The sequence below is a fragment of the Phasianus colchicus genome, chromosome 9 (assembly GCF_987193195.1).
Source record: "Phasianus colchicus chromosome 9, bPhaCol1.hap1.1, whole genome shotgun sequence".
NCBI lineage: Eukaryota > Metazoa > Chordata > Aves > Galliformes > Phasianidae > Phasianus > Phasianus colchicus.
In genome coordinates this window covers 18,104,937-18,127,036 of record NC_143444.1, presented here as the reverse complement: position 1 = coordinate 18,127,036, position 22,100 = coordinate 18,104,937, and the positions used below count along the sequence as shown (strand labels likewise).

At 37.6% G+C, this 22,100-nt stretch overlaps 1 protein-coding gene across 1 annotated transcript in view; it reads right to left on the bottom strand.

Annotated features, from left to right (window-relative positions):
• The window catches only part of LOC116243490 (uncharacterized), a 226,471-nt gene extending 205,552 nt beyond the window's left edge, over window positions 1–20,919 (bottom strand). The window contains exons 1-2 of the mRNA XM_090146395.1: window positions 20,872–20,919; window positions 7,468–7,553 (exon numbers count right to left, since the gene is read on the bottom strand). The gene's annotated coding sequence lies outside the window, so the exon portion shown is untranslated. The remainder of the gene's footprint in view (window positions 1–7,467; window positions 7,554–20,871) is intronic.
• Between the last annotated feature and the right edge of the window lie 1,181 nt (window positions 20,920–22,100).

Genomic DNA, 22,100 nt, shown 5'->3' with positions numbered 1-22,100 from the left:
GGAGGCAAGATCAGTAAAACAAAATTAGCTTTCCTATAGATAATGTGAGCCTCAGCAGGCCTATTTCTTAAGGCTTATATTAATGTCAATACAAGTTTCAAGGGATTACCCATAGGATACTCTTGAAAATAAGATGTCACATTTCAATGAATTTAACCCAAGGCACAAATTTTAAGCGCACACTGTAAATATTAAATAAATTTGTCTACCCCCTTGTAGCTGCTGCTTATTGTTTGAGAAATATTTCAACTTAAAAACTAAAAACTGTGAAAATTTTGGCATGTGCCAAAAGAATTTTCGAATTTTGACATAAACTGTGATCTAATTAAACAATAAGACCTGACAAAACAGTCACCACTGTCTGATAATGACCTCCTGGGGCAGTTAAACATACCAAAGCAAAGCAGAACAGACTGAGAAGGTCAGCAGCAGCAGCACTAAGAAACCTTTTATAAGAGCTTTAATCATCTTATAGCTCTCACTTTCTTTGATTTATTTTTCTTCTATTTAAAAAATAAAGCATACATATAGAAATGACATTGTTCTGAAATATTAGGAAATACAAAAAATTCTAAAAATATAATTCTGCGGTCTGATAAATAATCCCAGTTTGGCTGGCACATTATATTGCAAATTTCATTAAGTCGTAATTATTGTTCTCATCTAGGATAATGAATATCAATATACTGGGGTAAAAAGGAGACACTGCATAAGGTACTTTGCTGCTAGCATATGTATATTTTTCTAATGCAGGGGTCAGAATATATACAGCTCTGCATCCTCTGTAACATGTAAGCAAAAACACAAGTTCATAGTGTGAATGGAGTCTCTTTATATGTGTTGCCCTGTGCACACACAATTTAGGATTTTCTTGTGTCTTACTAATGGGCAATGGAGATTACCTAATTTTAGTGAGATAATCTGAGTTACCATAGAGTAACTCAAAATAATGGATACTTTCATAGGTTAGTTCAGAGATCAAATGATATACCTAAGTTTACTTTGTAAAATGTTCTTCCACAGGCAACTTCCTTTTCATCTACACCAAAATGGAGCTCTCTTAAAGGTACAGAGGTAATGTGGGGAGATGTCTATATAACATCTTTTTTATAATGCAGGGAAAAGAGGCACAGACAAAACCTCATGGAGATGACATAAATAGAGCAACCCTGTTTGTGGATCAGCAGTATGGCCCATTTCTTTGTTATCCACCAGTGGTTCTTCGAAAGATCACCAATTGAAGAAAAGCACTACATGCAACATTCTTAAGTGAACCTCAACAAATAATTCTACAAACTTGACTTCTCAAGTTAAAAGATTACACATGACAGCAAAAAGTATTTTCATGCAGAAAAATAGGGACTGTGCTCTAGCATACAATCTCTTTCGAGTTTGGAGAAGAAATCCACATAAACACATGAATGTTCATACCTTGAAATTGCACATAACTTGCTGCTCTGTAATAACCCAGTAGAATAATATTATTACATTTACTCACTCTAAGAATAGGTGTTCACAAGTTCCAGAAAAGGAATCTAAAATATTTTTGCCAATTAAGAAAATCAGAATATGCAAAAAAAGATCCAATTTGCTTTTGTTTTCATATAAAGGACTTATTCACCTTCCTCATCTTCTAAAACATTCTGATTTGTTTTTTAGTTTTTAAATAGTTAATGCTGTCCTTACCTGCTGACTTCCATCGGGATTTCTGCACAGTTTGGTCTATTACTCTTGATGCAAAATCTCTGATGCTATGAGCTATTTCAAAGGACAGAACTAGACAAGAGATTGCTTTTCCAAAAAAACAAAATATCAGTGAGAGAGGATAGTATTTTGTTCTCAAGATAAGATGGGCAAATCATAAAGAAAATCTATTAGACTGATAGATAGAATATATTTTAATATAAAACACCAACAGTGATGCACTTTTTTTTCCTGGCTTTGACATTGTACAGTCTCTGTTTTGTTCAAATTTATTGCTAAACCCTCTACTTGAAAAGTTTGCCAATGAACAAAATGAAAGCAATCAGTTTTTTTATATTACAAGAACTAGTAAAATCTTGGTTTGCAGCTATGATTTCATAATGAAGCACCAGTACCTGTAAATGAATATCATTTCCTGCCTCAAGGCTCCCCAGTGTTTTAAGTACAGTGATTGTTTATCTATCAGCATTGACCAGATACTATTGGATTGTGAACTGCTTTTTGGAAGCAACGTAAAGTAGATCCATTTTTTTTTTAAGGTTTAATATAGCATATAGTTTATTATAATTTTTCTGGCCAAAGGAATTTTTTTCATAAATATCCCAGTATCACCCAATCAAAACATAGTTTTGGTTCATAGAGCAAACTCTTTTTTTATTCAACAATTGGTACTTTACTATTAATCCAAACAATTACATATGTTAAAGCAATGTTATGAGGTTTTGCTAAGAAGCACCAGACAAGCAGTCAGTCACTCAGTGGTATTGACCAGAGGGCACAAACTTAATCTAAAATTCCAGAGCAAATACAGACCAAAATTATGTCAGCTTCTACCAGTCTATGCCAAAGCCTAGCACCCTGCCATGTGGTGGAAGCAGAGGAGTGAAAGTATTAGACCTGACCAAAACATGTGCTAGACAGCCAAATAAATGGCCAGAGCAAGAGAGGAATGCACTGATTCAGCAGCTGCTAACAGCAAAGCTCATATGAAATCCCAACCACAAATTAAATTAATCTTCTTCCATCATCAGAAAACACCAAATAAAGGCAGAGTCAATCCCCACTTAACATGCAATGATCCACTCTGAAACAAGAAAGTGTTATTTATATCTTCCAGACCTGGCACTGGTGAATTTGGCCCTTCATCTATAGATTACCCATTTATGCCTTTTATATATATTTCAGGGCCAATGTTTTGTAAGACAAAAAGAGATTTGAGACTCATACAATCACTCAGTGTGGCTACATCTTGACCAACAGCTTCAGCCTTTGCCCTAAATTTTCTGGGCCATATTATAGTATTAATTAGAATGTAGCAAATAGAGTTGTGGGGATAATTTGAAGGCTGAAGTTAGTTCTCCATTTTGCAAGTTTCCATTGCATCTCCAATAGCACAGTATGTTCTTAAGCTTCCAGAAAGAATGCATGTCTCGGGCCATTTTGTAGTCTATTATATCCCAGCAACTTGTTTCACTGTTGGTCTGAGTATAATTCTGGCAAACAATGGGATTTTAAAATAATCAAATAAAACTAACAAAAAGCTTTCTTATATTGTAAACTGCTCCTTTTTTGGCATTTCGTAAATGTGAAAATAAATGGATTTTTAAAAGGTGAAGCTTTATCATTATATGGGTAAATTCACCTTAAAGAGCATGTTCTTTGTCCAAGTCACAACTCCTAATAAATATAGACTTATAACAAAACTAATGACAGATGTTAACTGCAGAAGTGTCAGCAGACAGCACTGTAATTATTACTGTGATCTGGTTATTCACATCTGTAACAAATCCTAGCAGACAGAAGCTTAAGACTAGCAACTAGACTACACTGAAGTACTGCTAGATGCTAACTAGCAAGAAATGTCAGGCTGGCCTTACTTCAAAACATACGGGAAATATCCCCAAAAGGAACAGTTTTTTGAGCCCATCCCTTTTCTTTTTTCTTGAAAGAGCTTAGAAGGCTTCAAGTGTTTTTTTTCAATAGCAGTCATTAGGGTGATGCAAAGGGCGACAGCCTGCTCTCCAATTCAGCTTTCAGAGAGAGTCAGCCTACAAACAAGTTACCACAGGGTAAAGCAGGGTGTGAACTCACAGCACATCAGCTGCTTTCTGGTAATTGCCTGTGTGCATGCTTTTATCCTGTGGTAACTTCAAGGTTTCTTATCTCCCTTTGATAGAGAGTGAAGCTGCCTCAAATTATTTGATTAGCTGAGGGCAGGGAGGGTGCGGATGGACTGTTCCCCTGCTGTGGACGTGCTGTGGGTTGCACCCATCTGCACCCCTTGGTAACATGCTCCAAGTTCTGCCGCTCTGGTGACCTCGCTCTAGCTGAGAGGAGTGACTCAGGATGTACACAGTTGGAGCTGCACGCAAACCTGAGGCCGTACTCTTCATCACGTAGGGCCACACCATAACATCACTTTCTAACTCTAAATCCCAATTGGAATCAGTTAAGACATCAGCCTAAAAATCAATGACACAATATGGCCCAGAGATAGCAGCAATCCTTCCTGTAGATCTCAGATCATTGCTTTTAAATCTCCTCTCTCGGACAGACCTGGCTTGTTTTGTTCTGTTCCCACTATATCTGAGCAAAAATCAGAGATGGGCCTAGACTAAAACATGGCATCTGAATTCCAGGCACCTGGATGTTTGGAATTTAAACTCAGACGCTGATAGTAACACCGTATGCAGCCCTAATGTCACGTGCCTCATACACTGCACTTGCTGACCCTTCCTGAAAGAGCACGAATCGGCTACTAATGATGGCAAAGTGCAATAGAAATAATTTTAGGTGATTTTCACTGCTTGGCAAGATCAAGTACTTATCACTATGGGATAAGCAGAGTGGGACGAGCCACTATGACACCTCTTAAAGTGAGAAGTCTTACTCTGACCTGCTACCTCTAGCCCTTTCAGAGCTCCAGAGCAGCCAAGGAAACTCTCTGGTTGGGACTTTCCCTTTGGTTCACATCCAAATGATACGAAAGGATGCTCTGCATCTTCTCTAATTGGAAAGGAGATACCTCAAGGTGGTCTCTATGAGTATATTTTCCTGAATGAAAGACACACAGTTATCTTTCAGCAGCACAAAGATCTTACAGATTCTTCCTGCTCAGATCCCCAGGTGCATCTGCTGCTGCTCAGAGAAACTGGTGTGTGAATGTCTCATTTGAACACGATCAAGCTGTCTGACAGGTGGAAGCTCACAAATGCAAAGAAAAGTACTAGGGCAGTACTGCTTTCTTAAACTAAGTGCGTTTAGCTAGCTTTAAGAATAGCAATACATTCTGAAGACGAAAATGCCACTGCTAAGGCTGGCTATAACTTCTGTGAGTTGAATAAGATTAAGAAGACTTCTGGCATTCCTGCCTTGGGGACCCCACCCCACAAGCACACCGCAGCCACCTCACCTGCAGCAACGCCAGGCACGCTGTGTGCCTGTGCACAAATGTGTGCACGTGCCCATGTGTGGTTTCTCACCCCAAGTGGATTTAGAATTCCGTAGCTAAATTCTGTGCTCGTTGACACCCTGTCTAATCCCAGCACAGCCAGTGGGGCAGCAGGCACATGAAGCAGCGCAGCACTGGCCTTCAGGCTGCTCAGTGCCATTCAGCAAGCACACTGAGGCACTTGTGCTGAATGAATGCTTTTACATTCTCCCTTTAAACTCGATATTTTAGATATTAAGAGAAAATAATTACATCCTCCTCCTGGGAGGTTTATTTCAAATCCTTGCTAGGGCCCCACTGTGGCCAGTGCTTACGTTTTTCAAAATTGATTTTAGGCAGTATAAATAGTCTGAAGCTGCACGTGACATTTCCTCACACTAACGACACAGTAATGCGGAAATGTTTCCTAATGCAACATGTGTTTTTCTTTCTTTGGCATTGCTTATTCATTAACCCTTTTGTCCTGTACCACCAAGGTTTATCTTTACCATGTGAACAAGCACGTTACTGCTGACATTTAGAAGAGGGCCTCTGACTAACATTTTAGTATGGAGGCTAATGATCAAAAGTAATCATGCTCCTAGTGCTTGTGTGACTTAACAAGCTACTCCTTGTCACCCGAACAGATCACATGTGCTTTCAGCTATTTCTAATGGTAAAGTATGTGGGCTTAAATCACTGTCCCAAACTCTTCTCAAGCTGTGTGCACAAACACTCTATATCAATGGAAAAAAAAAAAAAAAATCAAACCAAACCAAAACAAAAAGCCATAAATTAATATATCCCCTATTTCATATTAATATTCTTCTATTTCTTTGTTGAACTGGGGAAAGAACATTTTAATTCTTAAGTTTACTTAATGACTCCTCTTTCTGGACAGCTAACCTGTGGAAAAACTAAAAGGAAAACACAACCCGTCTCTCATGAAATAGTCCTTTGAGCTTATGTTAATTTAAAAAATAAGAATCAATGTAAGTCTTTATTTCTAACTTGGTGCTCCGAGCCCATAAATGCAGGGTAAAAGGCGTATGTATGAAGAAAAACCCATTTAGTAACATTTAATGATTGAGGTTTGTGGATCAAAGGTATTCAGCACGTTGTAACTTCTGAAGGTAAATGCTCCAAGTTATAATTTTTAAGCTTGATATTTAAATGGACATTTTTTCTCCTGTGAGCCATGGACATTCTGTCCATCCTTTCAGCTTTTGCCTTTCTTCCCATTTCTATATATGTATTTGTAAATCTAGGAAATTATGAGGTGTCAAAATGCTTGTGGTGTCTGATGCAAATTTTTGAAATCTGAAAGCGAACAGCTACTATACCAGCTGAGTACCATGACCACTAATAGCCTGCCAAAAATCAGCCTCTGAAGATGGGATGCCGTGGTGAAATAGCACAGTGTTTCATCATTCTGCAGCTTGAAAGTTAAGTCCAACAGAAATGCCTTAATTAACCTGGCAAAATCAGCAAAGCTCAGTGAGGAACTCCAATGTTAGTGGGCTTCTTACTTCCACCACTGACTCCCTACTTCAATTAAAATGTAATCTTAAAGGAAAATCCCCAAAGGCCAATTTCAGTAGAAAAACACTTCCACAGATTTTTATTGGCTCTAGACATGGCCACTGATACTCCTAGCTGTGTCTTGATATGATTTTGGTCTGAAGAAGTCTGAATGCTTTAAATCCCTGAGCTTAAAACTCCTTCCTATGAGCTGAATTTAAAACACATGGGTGTGACTGTGCTGTGCACACATACGCACATCAGTGAAAACAGCAGTGACTACCCTTTGGTAGACCATTTGTCTATTGATTTTGTTATAGTATTAGTTACAGCCATATCTTGAATCTGTGCTGTAAATCTGTTGCTGTTTAAATGTTTAAATGATAGTATAAAACTCAGATCACATTGATGTTGTGGGTAAATGATGTTTTAGCTCAGTGAGTTGCTGGAACAGCGCTCAGCCAACTCTGAATTACTGTGCTTCCTAGAAATCTTTGTACTTTTGGAATGCGAGCAGAGTTTCAGCATCTGGTTTTCTAATATTACAGTAGCTGCTTAGCAAAGGCTCCTTGCTCCCACAGTAAACCTTTTTGCTGAGTATTTCAGTTTGCTACAATTCATTAACCCTTGTGTGTGTGTGTGTGCACATGTGTGTGCACATATGCATTTCGCTGTTAATTTATAAAGCACAAGGTGAAAATATGATAACATTGTACCAAAAAGAATCCCGGATACTGCAGCAGGAAAGCATTTAAACTGATAATTCTCCATCAAATATCTAGAAGTTTCATTGCTTTGTTTGTTACACTGACCTGTGTGAGCCATTATTGCTATTGGGCTGAATTATTCACAATCAGAAAAAAGAGTTAGCTCCCCTCCAATTCCAGGCTTGTCTGTCCTGCAAGATAAAAACAGTTTAGTCTTTGTACTAGTTAGAAAACATCTGTAAGCATCTCAGCACTCAGCTTCTAGTGATAACCTTGTTAGTGTTCCCTATAACTACATGTAATCACTCAGCATGACAACCTTTTGCATTTCTCCTTATAAATAATTTTGTTTTGTCTCATCCATTTCTGTGTGCTCTTTATTACATACACACAACTACATTTATTTGAGTCCCCATCAGAGAATTCTTCTTCATGTTATCCTTAATGGCACCATGTACTGCCCTGCACTATAAGCTTGGCAATTCTCAAATCACATTCATTAGCTTAGAACCTTTAATTTTAAAAACTCCTGCAAGGAACTTAAAAGGTGGCAAGATATTTAAATAATTAACATACATTAGAAACATGTTAAACACAAAAAGAAGAATTTCAGATGAGTGTGGAATAAAAATGGAGTGAAAGTTGAGCACTGTTACTTTAGGATAATATTTTACACTGGATTTTTCAACCACAATTTTCACTTTCTCTGGAGTGATGAATTTGAGCAATTCTGAGATCTATTTTAAAAACTTTCTTTTTTTTTTTTTTTTTTTTTTTTTAATCTCTTACCAGTTTTTATACCTTTTAAACTGGATGACTGAGTAAAGGTTAGGAAAAAAAGCCCTATACATATTTCTCTACATTCATTGACACACACACACACACAAAAGTAGTTATAGAATATGAGGGAAAAAGTGTTGTATTTTTCTAAATTTGGTTTCATTACAAAACATTAAGAACTTCAGGGTATGCTGTAAAGTTCAATGTTCCCATGCATTTAATGAAGATTTGTAGGTGGGAACCAGGATCAGTGCTCCCTTCTCTTTGGTAGTAAAGATGATGTACTTTGGGAAATTGAAGTGTCAGAGGAAAAGGTTCTTGAGCAAACTGATAATTATAAAAACAATGAGTCATCAGGTACAGATGATGGCATTACACCAAGGGTTCAGAAGATCTTAAAAATAAATTGGCTATGCTGCTGGCAAAAGGAAAGCTCTTACAGCGAAAGGTACTGTTTAAAGGAGTAGGGCCAAATTAGTGTTGTCTCTTCACGTAAGAGCAAACTCAGAATAATCAAGAGATTTCATCATTCATTATATGCCCATACACCTGAATTTGGCAAATTGATATAAAATAGTGAAAAGGATTCATGCTAAAGGAAACGTCTCACAGTCTGTTAACATTTGTGGTGTGTGTTCTTTTTTAAGGAAAGCTACTTGATGCGAGTTAACTCCAGCTAGAAAGGGTCTGTGAAAAATTTCCTAATGTGAAGGTATTATGGAAGCCAAGTCATCATAGAACAGTGGGATAAATATTGTTGGGGTAAAAAAACTGTATAGCAGAAAGTTGAGTGTAGAATTGAATTAGATTTTCTGTATAGCAAAAGGTTAACATGACTGGTTTTATGTTATAAACTACATCTCTGATTATTTAACTTCCTATTTGATACTTTGGAAGGTCCAGAAGCACTGAGATGAAAGTAAGTGCAGGATATATGTAAGGGTGTGTAATGTGGGACAAAGAAGGACCACAATGATCTGCTGATATATCACAAGTTGAGATATTGTGTCCTTTGTGAAAGGACAAGAAATTAACTGTAGATATTTTTAATCTATATAAAAATATAAAATATGCATCTGAGACCAAAAGCATAACCTAAAGAGCCCAAATCCCCAGTAAAATCTGCCAGACAAGCAACACCAGTTTTATGTTATCGTCATGTTATGAATGAGATGCAGTGAACAACAACTAGGCTGTTGAGTACTCTGAAAAGAGCCTAAAAGAGAGATAAGCAAGGAGTCACTTGATGAAAGCATGCTATCAAGCAGCACAGAGAAGGTAAATCATGGTTTTTCTTTCACAACTGAGAAGAACAGCAAAAAAATCCCACTCAAGTTAAAAGTAGAGGATTTCAAAACATTTCATATAGCCACCAGAAATAGATGAAACAGACCTTTTCAAGATTAAAAACAAAACAAAACAAATCTGATATAACTTCTACAAAGAGAAAAAATAAATAAACAGCCAGACTTACTGGAGATAATTTTTGAAAATACTGTTGAAGTAATAGTGAAGTCTTTCCTTCCAAATTTAAATCCATCTCAGAATATTACATATTATCAAGATATCGACTACTGTAGGGGAGAAAATTTATCCCATACCTTCCTAATGTAAGTCAAATGTAGACACTTCTTATCACAAGTGTCTGTCATGGATCACTGTCAGAAACAAATCTAAAGTCCTTTTCCAATTGCAGACATCTCCATTCCTTTGTTTTGATTGTGTATACTCTAATTTGCCAAGCAGGCAGACCAGCACATCAGAATCAGTATAACCAACAAGTAGCAGGTTGGTAAACTATCCTCTGTCACAAAATAATGACATATTCACAATGCCAACAATAAAGAACATGGTTATTTCACTACACAGACTATAATTCATATCATCCTTTGTACTATTTTGGCTGTGAGAACCATTCCACTCCTCCAAATATTGCATTCACGAATGCTTAAGCCAATCAAGAAGACTCAGTTTCTCACCTAGTTATCAGTTTCTTTTACCTAGCTGTCTCATATAGAAATCTCAATATTTGCACTGCATTGTAGACTTGATCTGGTATAAAGGCTTGTAGTCACCTTAAGAGCTCAAACACAGTAAGATAAGAATGAGTGCCACAGTATTTTGAAACATACTCTTCAGTATACAATTCCAGGTAATATTTATCAATATTCACAATAAGAAAAATTGTTGGCAAAGCATCAGTCTTCTCTATAAAATTACTATTAAAATTACATGTGCTATAATGTCTAATTTTGTAATGGAAAATATAAAAAACTTCTGCAGTCAAGGAGGAGAGTGTATCATACCTGGGCCCTTCATTTGCACTCCAGAGTCTTACAATTCCATTAAAAATTACTAGGTCTATAGTTTTAAGGATTTCAAAGGGAAAATAAAAAAAAAAACAAAAAAACAGCAAACATAATACAAAACAAGTGAAACAAGTACAGGTAGATTTACTTGAGTTTGGAAGAATTATCTTAATATTTTGCAAAATGTAGTTACGAGAGTAAGTTGTTAAGAACATTTCTACAGTAGCTTGCAATTAGACAAAGTATGCTCTACTCAGCACCACGCACAACTTTCAGTAATGCCAGCAAGTTTTGTGACCCAAATGCTATGACAGTCACAAAGAATTCTATAAAGGCATCGTTTTTATGAACGAGTAATAACGGGTTATAGTGAATTTTGGCAAAATTAGTAAGATGCTTAAATACTTGTTTCCCTAGGAGAGTAAAGGTTAGATTCCCAGTAGAAGTTTAGACAAAGATTAAAGTAGCTCATATAAGCAGGAAAAAATAATATATGCCTAAAGAAGTAAAAGAAGGAAGAGACATCACACCACCACCAGCTGAAAAATGTCTCTGAAAAGTTTAAGGATTATTTGCATTTCTCCTTGTTATATAAGACTATAAGGAAAATCAGCTCCTACCTTCGTCTTTATTGAGACTGATGAATTTTTAAACAATTTTTACAGTGTGAAGTTCTATGCATAAGGGGTACAAAAACTTATGTGACTTATCTGTTCACTGTGATGTGTTTTTCTAAGACACTGAGATTCCCTTGGGTGAAAGGTTCAGTCGATACATACAGTATAACTGTACATTAATAACAATAAAAAACCTGTTTGGGTGAAAGGATTTTTCTTGTTTACATATTTAAGTGTGAGAAAAGCAAGGCTGAGCAATGCTTTCGCATTCAAAATTACGAGGGGAGAAACAGATTTCTTAAAGTGTCTTCCGATTGGTGCACAGTAATCTGTGAGAAGTATATCTAACTTAAATATGTGAGTCAAAGTTGAAATAGAAGGGTTTTTTAATTTTTGTTGAGTTTTTTGTTTGTTTATAGGAATATATCGCATTCATAAATACACTGTTCAAAAATTGCAGTAGGACTCAGAAGGCCACCTCTTTGCAAGGCAGTCTATCAGCTATCCCCAGCAGTCTGTGAATGGCTGAGACACTTCTGGCAAAATAACAGAGAAGCATCTGAGAATGCTGGGGAACAATGAACAGAGATTAATAATAGAGCTTGGAGGAGAAGTAGCAGATGACTTCATAAAAGATGGCTACAGTGACTCACTGCCAGGAATGGAAAGAGGTGACCAAGCTGATGAGCTGACTTTCTACTGCACCATTCCTCATTTTATTACAGCATCTTGTTGTCTGCCACTCCAGGGCACATACAACTGCTGCAACCCAACCAGCTGTTTCACTGTCCCTTTTCTCAAGCACATCAAGACGACAAAGGTCAGTCTTTCCTCCAGGCCACAATTCTCGAGGACATGAAAGTAAAGGGGATGAATACTTTTTAAAGCTTTGACTTGCATAGTTGACAATCCTTTGCATTGTTACCACAAGTGAAAGCTGACAAATGAGAGAGGGGGAAAACCATATCCCAAAACAAATGGATCTATCCATTGGCCTCTCAGGAGGAGTTGGCTGTATATCCTGGAATGCCTAATGTTCAGAAAATTTATCTTGGTAAAGTCTCAGGAAAATCTATGTTTTTATTTTACCCAAAGTAAAAATATTGGTCAGTGTGAAAATAAAAAGTGAAAATAATACTCCCCTTGCAAAAAATTCCAGCCTCCTACACTAACTCTACCTCATAGACTTCTAAAACAACATGCATTTTATTTTTTTTTCTACTAGCATTTTATTAGCATTTATAATGTAATACAGAAGAGATTTTTAAGACAGAAAAAGGCAAGTTACAATAACATACCAACGTGTTTAGAAAAGGCTGTGATTGCAGAGGATACAGACCATGCTACTTCCTTTTTTCAAGGAGAGGAACAGAAAGCATCAGACAAGTAACTCAAATCCTTTCTATTGCCACACATTGACATAGGAGGAACATATTTAGGACGGATGCCTTTTTGCACACCCTATTTTGATTCTAGCAAACAAACTAGGTCTACAGATGCACAGAAGTAATATTTGTAGATCCCTATTAATTCAGTGGGTAGCAAGCAATTAAAAAAAAACAAAAATCAAACAACCACCAAATGCAGATAGGAGGCTATGCTCTGCTAAGATCTGAGTGCCTATGTGGGATGAGGGGGAACAGACTGATCGATAACTCCACAGTTTTGGAAGACACAGCACTACTGATATCACAGCTTCTTTGCACTGCTGTTCCTTAGTTCTCAGCATCATGGTAAGAACAACAGCTCAGAGCTATTTCAGAGTGGCAAAATGACACTATATATATCCAGTAACATAACACCTGTCTCACACTAAAGTATGCAATTGTCGTAAGATCATGCGATCATTGCTTAGTTCAAGTTGCCTCAGTAAACATAGGTTTCTGAAATAAATTTAGCACCAATTATTTGCATTAATACCTACAGCTCTCAATCAAGCATGTTTCCACCATAGTGCCCTTAAATATATTTTATTTTGGTATATTAAGCCAGAAGTTATTTCACAGATCTGCTTTTTAAAGAACTGTAGTTAAAATAAATACATCAAAGTAATGAAGGCCTGGAATCCAATAATAATACACTAATTCCAGTACCACAAAATGGTAAAATTCCTTCATATTTCAGCAAACAATCTGTATTACGGGCTATAACAGCACAGATGACTAAGGTAGTCAATCTCTGAGGAGGTAGGAAGGCATGTAGAAATGTTCTGTGCTGCAGCTTGTTAACCATTCCAATGGAAGCAGAGTCCACTGTCTCTAATGAGCTCACTATTTTAAAACAAAGATACAGCAACAACTGCAAAGATCACTGATGCCCTCAATTAGTGAAAATGGAGGCTTGGCTATTGTTCCTTCTAGGGTAAAACAAACTGTCATTTGAGAACATCAAAGCTATTTTCATCACTGGTGAAAGCACAGTTAAGTGCACCAACTATGCAAAGGATAGAAAAACAAAAATAAATGGTATATTAAAAATAGCACTATGATGGCTACTATCCAGATACAGTTGTTAGCTCTTCTGTTTAGTTTTCTTAAGTATGAAAGCTTATAATGTGTTACTGTTATATTGGACTGTCTGCAAGATTTTGGATTAGTGCATTCGTTTAATGTTAAACAGTATGACTTGGAAAAGAATGGGAATTTCTCGAACATCAGACATTTACTAGGAATGCCTTTTCCATGTGACAGTGAAAGATAGTCTGAAAAAAATCTGTTCCTGGAATCAGTAGGAACATGAGGACCAGGTCGCACCACTGCACAATTTGGTGGGCCACAAAAGAACTAGGGAAGCCCTCAGGAATCCAAACAAGGGTTTGGGACAAAAACTACCTTGAGAAAGGAATCTAGACAGTGGAGAGGAAATAAAAAAGTGGCTGAAATATTAACAGGTTGAATTAAAAAAACAGAAGTAGCCCTACTAAAATAACTAGTATAGTAATGAGTGGCTCTGTCACAGCCAGTTCTGCTCCCTAACTAAAGAGAACAAAAAGAGTTAGGAATATGGTAGATTCTGATAATACAACAAGCTGAAATCTCCACAGGAGAAGAGACACCTGGTGTGCATAGTTTAGTTTCCAAGGGTGCAAGAGAAACAGTTCTCATTGAGAACCTATGACCAATCATGAAGCTCTGTCCTCCAGGAAAAAATAGAAATGACCATGTGAAACACAGAATCACAGAATCACAGAATGACCTGGGTTGGAGGGGACCTCAAGGATCATGTAGTTCCAACCCCCCTGAAACAGCACTCTTCCATTTGAGGCTGCAGTTATTCTACTGACTAAGCAGACAGCTCCATCTCAGATTTGGAGAGGTGAATTCTGAGAACTCCTGGCCTACTGTGGAGAACATATGCATTATTTATCTAGGAAATAGCATTCTGTTAGCAACTCATGGCCTCAAACAGACAACGTTTCCTCATAATTTCTCACTTAGTAATTGCTGTTTGCTTATGTTTTATAAGAGCTGGTCTAAACCCAGCAACATCTGAATCATTTCAAGCTGCTGGAAACTAGAGCTCATTGGGAATTCTCCAGAGAAACTTGTTGAAAATGCTGGATCAAAAAAATCTACATATTTGTGCCCAAATCCTTATTTCAGCCATGATCTAATGAAACCGTCTGTCAGGCAGGTCTTGGCATTTTGACTTCCTGACAACCTGTCTACTGAGTTATTGGAAAGCCCAGCTTCTCAGACCTCTTGCTATCTGTCCCTCTACTGGAGCACTCAGAATTGGATTATCTGCCCAGAAGTCTTGCCAGAGGTTTAGGGACCACGGATTCTTAGTCCATTCCTGAAAACGGCTTTCACAATCTGCAGCCAGCGGGCATTCACATGATGACATCTGTAATTGTACTGAATCCTGAAGCTTTCAGGCTTCCAATTCTGATGTCTACACAGGCTGCCTGGCTCCCATACTGCTCTATAAGCTAGAAAATGAGAGGTCTATACATCTTGGGACTTTGCTCAAAGGATGGGCTGTATGATGGACTGTGGACCCTGAAAGTCCTGGCATCTACAGAATTCCCTCCACTTTGACTCTTCCCCACAACTCACAGCAGTAAAACTGACCAAAATTATGTCAGCCTCCATCAGTCAGCTGAGTACTCCCTACAGTACAGCTCATTTCGGATATACCACATTTCCTGTGGTTTTGGCTTTTGTAAAAAAATGGGGGTAATTCTCCCCTCTTCCTTCCTCCAGTCTCAAAGAAAACACTAAAATCTATGGCAGAATGGAAACTCGGCTTCCTAGCCAGCTCTACCTGCACTGTAAGTAACTTATTTGGTTATTTCGTGACAGTATCCAGAGATCTCTGCAATGCAGACATTGGTATTTCAAGGTCTGTTTTCTACAGATCTTCTCTATTAGAGAGAGATTTATTTTCCTTTCACCAGGCAGAGGAGAATGCACCTTGCCCTGCAGAGGCATTTTTAAGTTTTGAAATAGGCCTTTCTATTTCCAGCATTTTCTTTGAGATTGCTTCAGTCAGTGCTTGATAAAGTAACCTGCATTGTATCAAAGTGTTGGTGCAGAAGCCCCAGGAAATCATAATTTTCCAAAACCTTTATGCTAAGCCTCTCGATTCCTGCAACAGTAGCTAATACTGTATGAACAGCACTCATACTCTTAAACCTTAGGGTTGCTGTGTCTAAAAATTAATTCCTTTAGGGTTTGTTGGTTTCTAGATACCGTGGACTTGATGCAGGATACATAACATTTTGTCAATAATATGAAGAAATAATCAAAAGAATCTTCAAGAAGCATAATTGAAAGACTGGCAGAGCTCGCAGAATGTCAAAGTGGCATGCAACATACACAAGCTTGTTTCCCTTTCCAGTTCACTGAACGTCAGGCGTAATCTACAGCCTGATTCAGTTTAAAATACACCCACAGTTTCCCTACAGTAAAAGCTTGCACAAGGCTTCTGTACGCTGAGCCTGAATGAGCTTTTTGCTAAATCAGGCAGGCCCTTAGGATTCCCAGCACACATACGTAAGCATGGCTGGAAATGGGGAAAGAGAAGGGGCAGACTGCCTGTGCTGTGGTGCCAGCCTGATCTGTGTAGCAGACCAGAAGGTCATAGTGAAGGCTGGGGGAAGCACTGTTCTGCTCCATTCGAGCAGAAGAATTTTATGTTTGTTCAGAAGCACAAGAAACTTTGAAGCGCCATATAAGGGCTGAGACTCAGGCCCTGCTGGAAAAACCTGCTGGAGCTGAGCTCTGCACATAATTCATATGAACATTAATGAGAGTTAAATGCATGCATTGAAAGAAGAATAGACCCTTTAGTGATTTGTCAAGATAAAATTCAAAATAACTTTGAATGCTTAGAGGTAAATATTATGTTTAGGAATTAAAAACAGCAGAAGTAGTGGAACAATTGCCTATAATGAGATCCAGGAACAATCTACTCACTGTACCAGGTTTTCATTAGAGTTATGGCCTGCAGCCATACCACCTTGTGCTGTGATCTTAAATGCTAAGGCGGGTCAGGCTGGTTAGTATTTGGAACAGAGACCTCCAAGCAAGCTTACCACTGCAGGAGCAGCTTAGTGATGCCATGATAATGTCCTTCCTTCTGAATCAGTATTGGATCCAGGTGTTAGAAGATCTGAAGGTCTTTTGTATGAGACCTAAATCTAAGGATATGGTGACCTGTGGTCATTAAACTATGCCTGTCCTTACTATAGCAATGTCACTTTGAAATGGCTTCTTCATTTCAGTATGGAGATGATTGCATGTCAGTGATAGATATGTGATACCGATATAATATAATTATCAACTTTACAGGGAAGCTTAAGAGCCAAATTTGACAGTATGGGGAAAATGGTTGAAGCTTCAAATGCTCTAGAGAAGTGCTAAGAACCGTTTGCTGCATTATCTTAAAAGTCGGTATTCAAGTCCTTTTTGGAAACATCCTCCTTCTTGGAGCTCTGCAAAGGGAGGGTGCTTTTAACTCCAGAGTTAACATTGAGATTATCACATTTGCTTGTGTCCTCTAATCCCCTGCATGTGTCTGAGCTGTCTCTGCAGCACACCTGAACCACCAGACTTCACAAAACGGGCCACACACTGTTAATGGTAGAGCTGGAAGAGCAGCTCCAGAGAGAGCTCAGCTGTCTGGCTGATGGTAGAACAGCAGACAGCTTGTCAACTGTCCCATCCCTGCTCTTAAATCTGATGGGATTAAACCCCTCTGGCATTAGCCCTGCAAGCAATTAGGTGCTTATTCATTTGAATATGAACTGGATAGCTGAGCTGAATAGTTCCCTATCTAAATCAATGGGACTATGCGCACTGCACACAAAGTTAAAGATGAATCTGTCTCTGAAGAATGACGGTATAAATGAGCAGTGCAGCTATGCAATTCCTAATTGATGTTCTTGATTTATTAACCTTCCTGTTGTCAACCAGGGCACTGTATGAACACTGTTTTGCTTGTTCATGTAGGACACGATCCTGAATACTGCTGAGAGCCCTTGAGTCTGCAGTGCTGAGAGGGCTGACTTCATTGGGAATTCACTGAAATGCATCAATTGGAGTTCATTGAATTCAATGGGATTTGAGAGCATTTGGCATCCCTTAGGAGGCAATTAGCACCTTCCAGAAAACAGGCCTTAGACAATCAGGTCTAGGGAGTTCAGACAGGTTTTCCTCTGGGTTTTGGGACAGGTACTATTTGTATACAATAAATACTGATGTTAATTTTTTGCCTTAAAATGTAATTTTGAACTGAGCTCGGGCTGTCTATTATCATGCTTGATAAGTAACAGAGACAAGACTGATACTGGTGAGTAACTTACCACTGGTTTGCCAGAAGTGGGTTGCAAAGTTAATTTTGCTTGGAATTGCATTATAATGTCACCTAAATAAAACATCTCTCCTCTTTACCACGCTTTTAAGCTTTTGTTTCCATCACGTGGCTGAATAAAATGATCTATTCAAGATACTCATACAGTGTTGGGAGTTGCTCATCACTGACTTCTTGCACTGAAAAGGAGAAAGCCACGAGTCTGTGGACTGTAAGCAGCTACTAGGATATGTCATGTTCAGAGTATGCCTGTTTGTACGTGGGCCATATATTCTTAATATCTCAGTTTTACCACTGACTTTGTGAGAACAAGCAGGGTCACATAGCCAGCTGGCGATGAATGTTTGTGAGGAGGAGCGAAACCATCAGCACACACTACCTGCTGCTTTATATCAAAAACTCTTTCAACTTATTATAGATGAGGGATGGAAATCAGAGACCATGGGAGTCCATTGGAGTTTTTAAATCAAATTGCTTTTGGATTGGTCCCTTAAACAAAGACACTTTTTCAGGATATTGAAGTATTGCAATTAGCAGATTTTCACAACTAAACACTTTATGCTCATAAATAAATACCTCTTTAAAGCTTGCATACTTCTTTTCTTTGCTGTTTGTGGGTTTGAAGCTGCATTTCCTTCTAATAGCAAAATATAACAAGGAATGAGGGTAAAATGTCCAGTACTCAATATAGTCAGAAGAACTAAAGGGAGCATGTCTCCATTTAGCTTCCAAATGCTGCTTTAATCCCTTCTAAAACTCTACTATCTTCTGCAGAACTGCAAGGGAATCCTTGTGCTTCAGAAATACATCTTATTTATCAATGAAATAGGCTGCTCAAGGCAATAGAAAAAAAATCCACATTAGAAAGAAGAGTGTAATACTTTTATAACATCCAACATCAGCTTTCTGAACAGAAAGATGAAAACCACCAAATGTCAAAAGAGCATATTACCCAGGATAAACTGTGCACTGCTGCCACTGCCAACTGCTTTAATAGATGAGGGCTGCTCCAAAAGTAATACCACCTCTTTGATTATGTTGGCCCACAACATCAGAGGCAAATATTGGTGGGATGGCAGTGGAGGCTGAACCTTCCCACCAATATCCTAACACATTTTGTTGCCATGCGACAAATGGCAGCAGAGGGGCAGTCTGACAGAATAGCATCTGACATGGAAATGCAGATTAAGTAAAGGGGTGTTATTGAATTTCTCTGTGCAGAAAAAATGGCACCCATTGACATTCATTGATATTTGCTGACTGTTTATGGAGAACAAACAGTGGGTGTGAGCACAGTGAGAGGTGAGTGGTGCATTTCAGTAGCGGCAACAGCGGTGTGAAAGACAAGCCATGTTCCAGACTGGCATGCACAGCTGTCACACCATGAAATTAAGAGTGTCTCGATTAGCTCATTCATGTGAATCAACTAATGGTGGTGATAATGCTGGAAAGTAGTATTTTTTAAATTTCTGTATCAAATAGTGTTATTGTGGTTATTCTATTTTTTGTATCTATGGTAGTTTTGAAGAAAATAAATGGGAGGCATTACTTTCAGAGCAAGTTCCATGTATGCACTTGAAGGCCTGACTGCAATGAGTGAAACCTTTGCTTACTTTTTTTTTCATTTAAAGAAATACGTACTTTTTTTTTTTTTTTTTTTAATCCAGATAATGCTGTAAAGTTCTACCAAGAGGTTACACAAAGGAACTGAAAATAAAGTGTATGTACATAAATAACTTGGTCTGACTTTTTGTTTAATGTCTAAGATGATTGGAACAGATTGTATCATGAACTGCTTTCCCTTTAGCTAATTAAATAGCCGTCCCCACTTACCATAAAGCATATTCTTATTAAAACAAGTATCTATATTCACTCTGTTGGATAAATTACTTCCAAGTAAGTGCCATAAAGTCCATTACACTCATGCTTTAGAAGTGGATCAGGTCCAAACAGACAATCAAAGGATTTCACTGGGATTATTTTAGATTAGAAAAACTAAGGAAAACTTGAAGCACTGACAAGATTGTAAAGACGTAAAGGATAAATTAGCAGTTACATACCAAAGAAAGTACAGCAGCAGTATCCTAGCATATTCAAAAAAGAGCAAAAATAAAAAATATCCTGTTGTACTAACCTAGGTTCAAACGGACATTTGTTTATTCAGAAATAGAATGTCATGACTAAGTGTTATCTGCCATAAAAATCAGGTTGATATTTCAAAGTTTAAATACAAAAAATATACAAAAACAACCAAGTTAACCAACCAGCTGAGTAGGAGCTTATTCTCTCCACAAGTTCCTTTTAAAATTGAGTAGAAAAGATCATGTTATGATTTGCTATATTAATGAGCCATTATTGCATAACTATGCTTTTATTGCAGATATATTACCTGCTAAATGATGCTGTTTTTCCAGAAAAAGTTCACAGTACAGATTCTATGGGAATGTTTCCTGCTGACAGTTCCTAAATCTTTCAGAAGCTGTCAGCAACCTCAGAAATCAAGTTTGCAGTACCCTAGCAAGCAGAAGCACATGCATAGGCTTTCTATTTTTAAACTGCAACTCAGACCATTAAAGAAATGCTTTAAATGTGAAAGATCATTGAAAATAAGAATCATCCTAAATTGTCAATTTAAAGGACGCTGTCAATTGCATGCAATCTAATCTGAAAATTCTATAAACACCACTTCGCCATTTTAAAATCTACATTTTTAAAAAAATTAATTTCTGCCCAAACTAATTCTCCTCAGAACCACACTGACAAATGCTTGATATAAAAAGTATAAAAAATAAGTAAAATTTAGTAAAACTACATTTCCATAGAAAAGACTGATCCACGGGAAACGTGTCCTTTCTATTTACCTGTAAACAGCCTTTCTACCACACATTCTTCCCGTTAAGCTCATGAAAATGATGGCAAAATCCACCTGAAGCTTAAAAGAAATTCAGCCCAAAGGTTTGTAATTACAGTCAATTACTAAAGCTCACCTGCTAGACTTTTGAAATGTCCTTGTGCTTTGTGTCACTCAATGCTCTTTCGATTGTTGTATTTTTTTCAATGAAGATACAGAGAAACTGGACCCAGCTGAATGTAACTTTGCTAGAAATGATACTGTATGATATCACAAAAGTACCCATTGTACTCTGAACATGAGCACAGACATTCCTTACAAAAGTTTACTAGAAAAAACTGATTACCACTGCTTCCATTAAATCCGATTACTCCCTTTTTATTATATTGGCCATATTCTAAGTGGTGCTCTGCAGTTTGCAGGCACAAACTCCGTTATTGGTAAATGGGATTTTTATGACTAATTTCCCCATTTGCTGTTTGTTATGAAGATTTGTGCACATAAACCTGGTACACAATTTCATGACTATATTTCAAAATGTCCCTTTGTTTTGGATTTAAGCTAGAACATAACTTTCTCACGAGCATAATGTACTCTAATATGCAATATTCCATGCTGCTTTTCAGCTGGATGGAGCAACACAGAGTAGCTAGACAACTGCCACAGTGGAAAAAGGAATTTCCTCACAACAGCCAAGAGTTTGAAGATTTTATTACCTCTAAATCAACCTCTTACATTCTTCAGGGCTGTGAATCAGGGCAAGGGGTTTGTATTCCAGAAATCACTGCCTGGCAGAACATTTTCTGTGAAGACCATCTTACCTCTTGATCTCAGCTTAACAAGAAACGATTCAAATAGATGTGGATCAAGTTCAAGACGGGTGAGAAAAGGTGACTTAGAACAGTAATTTCCCACTAGCTTGTGGATGCTATATTGAGACCTGCTTTAGCAGTCCAGCCTATAATCTATACATGCCTGTGTGAAAACTCATTCCTATTTGTGAGTAGCTAGTACCTAACTCGTATCTCCCAGATGGGATGTCACCAGAACAAACTGCAACTGTTCTGAAGGGCAGACAAAATGTATAGATTTTCAATCTTATCACTATAGAGGCTGCAGGTTCTACAGTTCCACAGTCATCACATGGAAACAAAACTTTCTTTTACTTCTTATTATATAAGAAAAGCAATGAGGAATTTATTTTCCTATTTTTTTTATACAATTTTTTTACTCGTCTTAATTAAGCTTTACATATAAACATGACTTAACTGCAGTTGGCAATATAAGTGGTGCTGTAAAAGGAAAACCTATGGCCATGGGGGTTTCTCTAAAATTGAAGCCAAGGAAGAGAAAAGAGGGAAAATG